This window comes from Melitaea cinxia, chromosome 1, assembly GCF_905220565.1.
Source record: "Melitaea cinxia chromosome 1, ilMelCinx1.1, whole genome shotgun sequence".
NCBI classification, from domain to species: domain Eukaryota; kingdom Metazoa; phylum Arthropoda; class Insecta; order Lepidoptera; family Nymphalidae; genus Melitaea; species Melitaea cinxia.
Window position 1 is genome coordinate 8697784 of NC_059394.1, and position 7418 is coordinate 8705201.

The window sequence follows — 7418 nt, forward strand, 5'->3', positions numbered from 1 at the left end:
AACAACTTAGAGAAGGGTACCATCGACCGATACCTGTCTCGGTATGACTTGGTTGTTAGACATAACTTTCGTTTTGTCCAAGTTCATACAGAGAACGACACGTCGGGAGGACTCGTTTAGACCGGCTAGCATTTGGCCTAACTCATCTAGCGTGTCCGCAAAGATGACGATATCGTCGGCGAAATGAAGGTGAGATGTATTCACCGTTGACATTGATGCCTTGTTCAAAGTCTTAAAGATATCCTCCAGCGCAGTGGTAAACAGTTTCGGTGATATTACATCTTGCTGTCTTACCCCACGCCGCAAGGAAATAGGTCTTGTTCTCTGGTCCTGGACAATTTTTGTTAAGTTTCAGCGTATCGAGCGTAAAAGTTATAAGATAAACATAATAGTGTATCATTACAACCTATACAGTCCACTGCTAGACATAGGCCTCCATAAGCTTTCGCCAAAAATAGCGTGAACTTATGTGTTTTGCCCATAGTCACCACGCTGGGCAGGCGGGTTGGTGACCGCAGTACTGGCTTTGTCGCACCGAAGACGCTGCTGCCCGTCTTCGGCCTGTGTATTTCAAAGCCAGCAGTTGGGTGGTTATCCCGCCACCGGTCGGCTTTTTAAGTTCCAAGGTGGTAGTGGAACTGTGTTATCCCTTAGTCGCCTCTTACGACACCTACGGGAAGAGAGGGGGTGGCTATATTCTTTGGTACCGTAGCCACACAGTACCCGTAGCCACACAGTACTAGAGACTAATTGTACCTAATTCTTATAATAGTGTATAGTTTTTGTTTTGTTTAAAAAACAATATTTGTAGCCATAAAGAGATATATAAATATCGAAAGATTAATAAAAATTTGTTTAATTTAAAAAAAAGGTGATAAATTTCAGTTTTCGTTTTATAAAAAAATGATGCATTAGTACATACAACATCATAATTACAATTAAATAATCATAAAACGAAACATTGTGATTTATTTTTAAAACTTTTTGTTATGTTTTAATACTAAAGAGAATTTTTTTGAAATACTACCTAAAATATTAAGTAATTTTTGGCATAAAGAGATTTAAGTCGGAACTTTTTTTTCATCTCCATTTTACAGCTATTATAGATTTTAACACAGTTGTTTTTCTATTATTCTATTAATCTCTGTACTTTAAACTACTGATATCAATAATAAAAGTCATTAAAAGCATTACAAATAATTGGTAATTTTTAATCAAACACAATGCGGAAAAAGTGCTAAACTTCAAACGCCAATTCCCACAAATTGCGATTTTTGAGTTACATCTTTGTTTTATTAAGGGTGCGATATATGTAAAAGTGGTTCTTTAAAGTACATTCTTTTCTTAAAAAATGCAAAAAAATTTAACCGTGAGATGCGCTATGCGAATTTTGCTCACAAACAATTTGATATCCATAGTTTTTTATTTCAATCGCGCTGTGCGGTCGCCAGCTTCTCCATCAGGCGCAATTTATCCAAACAGGCGCAATAGATGTTCTAAAAAAATTGTATATTTTATGCCATAAGTTACGATGCACCGAGTACGTATTATTCGTGTGTAGTTAAGATTTCACAAAAAAATGAATTATTTAAATATATCCGCTGTCGCTATATTATTTCATATATTTTTTTGAGTCTGCCAGCTATAAACCAAAATGACTATTTTTTTTTTCATAAAAATGCATTTTTATTTGATAACTACTTAAATAAATATATGGAATAAAAATTTCATGTTCTTTGATTTTTAAGGCCGCGGCTTCTCATGGATTAAGCGCTTGGGTTTACCAAAAATATAAATCTACATTGCAACAATAGCTGATAATCTTTCGTTAGGCTTATTACACATACAATTAGATAACTTTCATTTTCAACGTCGCTGACCAGGTGACGCTCCTTTAAAACGTATCTCAATTAATTACTTTAATTAGCAGCCAAGTGTAAATTATTCTATGTTCATTTTAAGATAGATGCTTCTAAAATAAATTGGATTCGGATTATCATAGCAAAGAAATATTATCCTAGTACTTAAACAAAGATTACATTTACATTGTTAGCATTTATATTTGTAATTCTGACAATTATTAAAATATTGGATTTTGTATCGATATTACTCTTATTGTTTATTCGCTTAATACCGAAACAGCATTATACAAATATTAGTACAAAGATGGTGACGCCATCTTTCGAATGGTTGATACCTATTAATTTGTGATTAGACAGTCACTATCTTTGTTATCTGTTTTGAAGGGTAGTTACAAAAAAAAATACTGTTATCATATAAATGTAAGCTTCCAATAATTTTATAAGATTGTATCGTTCTTATTCTGATTATTATTTGTTGAAGTACCGGAAGCACATAAAGATGGACACCATCTTCCGAATAGTTAATACTAATTTTCTGATTGGTCAGTCGCCATCTTTTTATGTACTAGCGGGATTGTTGTCCTATAAATATGATAATTTGTAACTTAAGAAGCAGTTATTGTTTTACTGTGCGATTAACGTTGCTACTCGACAAGTGGCGTATAAGTGATTAGTGTGATAACTTATTTAATGTAGTTAAAAGTGTGTATTGGTGAATGAATAACTATAGATTTGAAGTGAGAAATAAGTGTCGCATTGAGTGTTTTTCAGTTGTATACAACATTTTATACTAATTACAACTTTTGGTTGTCTCTATTTGATACAAGCTGTACCACGTATTAAGTCTCAGTGACAACGAGTAAGTCAGAAGTTAAGCACATGTATTTTTATAAGTAGTACTAGCTGTTATCTTACGCGCGTTGCTACGCTTTGTTTTGGTCGTACTAACTCATAAACCTTTATAGGCTCATGCACAACACTTTGCTGAAAATCATAACATGATCAAATGTATAGTTTACGATTCTGTAAAGGAAATACAGACAATTATATATGTGTAACGATAATTTAGTACGAGTTAATAAAGAAGATTAATAATTTAATTTTTTTATGTAAATTTTTCTTATTAAATATTATACATATTTACAATTCACAACTTAAAAACTAAATATTTACAGATAGTTTTGATATAAATCATGTCCGCGTGGAATTGTGCCAAGAATGCTGGCCGCATTTCCCCGTTGAATCGCTATGCCGATTCTCTGGGCAAAAAATGCACCAGCCCTCTTGTCACCAGTGAACGCAATAAGGCGAGGAGTTATCTCATTTAAAACAAATTTAGCACTGCTACTCCAAGGTCTAAGTATTTAAAAAGATTAAATATTAATATTGAGTGACGAGGAATGAATTGTGGTTAGCATTGTCCGTGAATGGCGTGAGCAGTATCCTCATACGAGCATTGCAATCTCTTTATAGGGATTCTAGTGCTTGTGTGAGGATAAATGATACATTGAATGGTTTAATATCGAAAAAGGTGTTAGACAGGGATATGTAGCGTCACCATGGCTGTTTAGTCTATTCATGGAGTATTGTTTGACAGATTTAAAAAAGAATGAAAATGGGTTGAGAATGAATGAGTTACTCATCAAAAATCAATCAGTTCTCTGTGCTGATGATCAAGTATTACTTGCGTCTTATTTTCGTCTTGAGCTTTTGTAAGAAAGGGCATGAAGATGAATTTAACGAAGATGAAAGTGATGGTGTTTGAAAGAGATGAGGCAGTGACAGACTGCAATATCGTGATTGGAGATGAACAAATTGAACAGGTGAATGAATTTGTGTATCTGGGTTCAAAGTTTACAAGAGATGGAAAGTGTGAGAGTGACATTGAAAGAAGAGTGAATGCAGGAAACAGGGTGAATGGGGCTTTGCACTCCTTTATGAGCAGTCAGAAGGTGTCTAACAAGGCTCGTTTGGCTGTGCATGAAGGGGTGTTGGTTCCGACACTCATGTACGGAAGTGAAAGTTGGGTATGGCAGAAGAAACATGAAAGCAGAATAAATGCAGTTGAGATGAGAGCATTAAGAAGTATGATAAGAGTTAAACTGAATGAAAGGGTAAGAAATAATGAGATAAGGAAACGTTGTGGTCTGAAAGAAGATGTAGTGACAAAAATTGAGAAAAGTATAGGTATAGGTAGAAGAACGACGAAAAAAGTGTATAAAGCGAGTGTGGATGGAAGGGTTAGAAGGGGTAGACCTAGAAATAAGGGACGTCTTGAGAAAAGGCCAGGTCAAGAATACCCTAAACTGAAAAGCATGTATGAAGGGAATAATGAAAGTGGACGAAGCGAAAGAACTATGTAAGGATCGTAGCAAGTGGAAAGAAGTGGTCTCTGCCTACCCCTACGGGAAAGAGGCGTGATTATATGTATGTATGTATGTAAATATGAATATTATAATTTTACTAGCTGCCGCCGCAAACGTTGTTTTGCCATGTACGTTATTAACCCCCTTAATCCCCCTATGGTAAAGCTTTAGATTAGGTAAAACCGAATTTCGGGACCGTGGGGGGAAGGGCGGGGGAGAGGGTGGGGAACGCTACCCCTGGTACCACTGTCACACCTCAGAACCCCATGGTTATGGAGATATCCATGGTTAAAGTTTTGAGGTTACAAGAAGAATTTCGAAAGTTAGAGGAACGCTTGGCTCCGGCGCTGCGGGAAGTGCCCTTGCGTGCGAAAACACGCTCACTCATGCTCCGTTCCGCAGCGGAGCCATAATTCGGTTTTTCTAATTCGGTTTTACCTAGTCTAGATCTTAGCCCCCCCTATAACTTAGGGGTAGTAAAAATAAATGTTGGCCGATTCTCAGACCTATCCGACATGCAAACTTTCACAGAAACCACCACATAAAGACCACAAAATTTTATAGGAATCGGTCCAGCCGTTTCGGAGGACTATTGTAACTAAGACTATTATATATAAGATATTTATAATTTTATTGTAAAATGTTTATAACATAATTAATTAATATTTTATTTTTCGGAAATTCATGAAATAACACTCGAAAAGGATTAATTCCATAGATAATTATGTTTTCTTGTCGCCTTGTGTTGCTTTTTGACTTTATTTTATTAAACGAAGTTTTTGGACGTTTATTATTCATAATTAGTCGTCCATTAATCACGTAAGACTCAAAAGGGGCTATAATGAGATATCTAGTTTTTGTTAAACATGCATTATAATTATATCAATACCACAAGCGATTTGTCATACTAACTACAGATCAACGGTCCTGTGACTGCCTAGTAAAACTGGTGGTCCGTGGTCACACGCTGTTTTTTTTCCCCTTACAAATACTCTTTGATCACTCATTCATTATTCATTCATTCATAATTTCTGAACATTTTATTCATTTTCTTATCTATGTCTATGTAAACTTGTATTTAAAGAATATATTCCGAAACTTTTAATACTTTATACAAAAAAACTAGGTACACTAGATTTTTAAGTATGGGGAGGGGGGGGGGGGTAAAACATCACTAATATCACCAATGGTGAAGAGAGGGCTAAAAAGTTGCCAAAAAATATCACGTGGTTAAGGGATGACACCTAAAAAGTAGACTTCGACTTTAACGTTTTATGTCACTGTTTTATTATTTTATAATTTTCATATTATGTTACCAAAACTTCCCACTACAGTAACCTTAGTAGCTTATATTAAGATAAATATAGTGGTGTATATAATTTCCAGCTACGGAATTGACACATGATCAGAATATTACACAAAAGACTTGCAATAGCATGTGGGTTTTTTATCTTCGTTGACAAGTGATTCACGTTTTGTACGTTCGTATGTAGCTGTCACAGAGTTTAGTTAAGTTCCGCACGCAACTCAATGCTTCTTTAAGTAACATAATATTAGACGTACGCAACTGGTCACGTTAGAATTCGAATAAGATAGACATGTTGACAGCTTAGTCATGAAGTCCATCCTAATGCGTTTATTGGAACAGAAATATTATATTTTTTTACTCAATGAACATTTGAATAAAGAATTAGTGTGTGACACGGAATAAAATGAAACAAAAGAATGTATTACCTTACGTCACATAAAATACGACTCGTTGGCGCAACGATCATAGCAATCGTTTGTGGCTGTTGCGCTAGCGGTTGCGGGTTCGATTCCCGCACATGATGAACATTTGTTTTGGCCATACAGATGTTTGCCGTGGTCTGGGGTTTTGTGCAGTCCTTGTGGGTCTCTACACCGTACCTCAGAAGGCATGTTAAGCCGTCGGTCCCGGTGGTTATCATGTACACCTGATAAAGATCGTTATTACATAGTAGGGAATATATCCTATAAGAAGAATGAGGCCTGTTCCCAGCAGTGGAATATTACAGGCTGAAGCGTAGCGAAGTGAAAACACAAAATACTACTTCTGCTCAAACTACGTTTGACTGGTATGTGATTATGTTTTTTTTTTTTTATACTGCTGGGTCGGCAAACAAGCGTACAGCTCACCTGATGGTAAACGATTACCGTAGCTTATAGACGCCTGCAACACCAGAAGTATTACAACCGCCTTGCCGACCCTACCCCTAATCCCGCCCAGGAGCTCTTGTCACCTAACTTTGTTACTAGTTACATACTTACTACAAAAATAAAAATATGTACAAGTTTTAATTTAATATCGTTGTGGTTAAGTGGTGCGCGTGCTGTGTTAGCGCATACATGCCAGCGATTGCGGATTTGATTTCCGCTCAGAGTGAATATTTGTATTTTTATAAATGTTTATTTGCGGTCTGGGTGTCTGTCCTTGTGGATGCCCCACCGTTCCTTGGAAAGAACGTTAAGCTGTCGATTCTGGTTGCTATCATTGACAACTGATAGCGATCGTTAATCTTAGTAGGATCTTTTTTTATTAACATCTACGGACTCAAAATGCCCATGCTTTTTGTTAAACATTCATGCATTATTATAATACCACAGGTGATTTTTCATTAGAACTACAAATCGACAGTCCTGTAACTGCCTAGTAAAACTATGACGTGGTCCGACCCTGACGGTTTTTTTCTTACAATTACTCTTTGATGAAAAAGTATAGTATATCTATACTATACTTTATACTTTTTTATATATATACATAGCAGGGATTGTATTAACCAACCCGCAGTAGAACAACATGGTAGATTAAGCCCAGCGCAGCAGTGGGATGTTACACGCTGAATCGTATAAATTAAAATCTTTAATAATTAATACCAATAAAAAAAGGATAAAATTGTCAGTTACAAGCACGTTTACACTTTTTACTGAAGTCTTATTTGACAGAACAAAAGCAAACTTCGTTAGAGCGGAGACTGCGTAATAAAGCAAAATGTTTTTTTTTTTCTTCTATATTTTAGCCATTTCATCTTAATAACAGGACTTTGGATGAAACTCTAAAGATATTACTTTAGTAACATAATTAGGCTTATACACAATTTTTATAATTTTTTTTTTTTAATAAATTAAAATATAAAAAAAATATCTTTTGAGGGATCGCCAAAAGAATCCG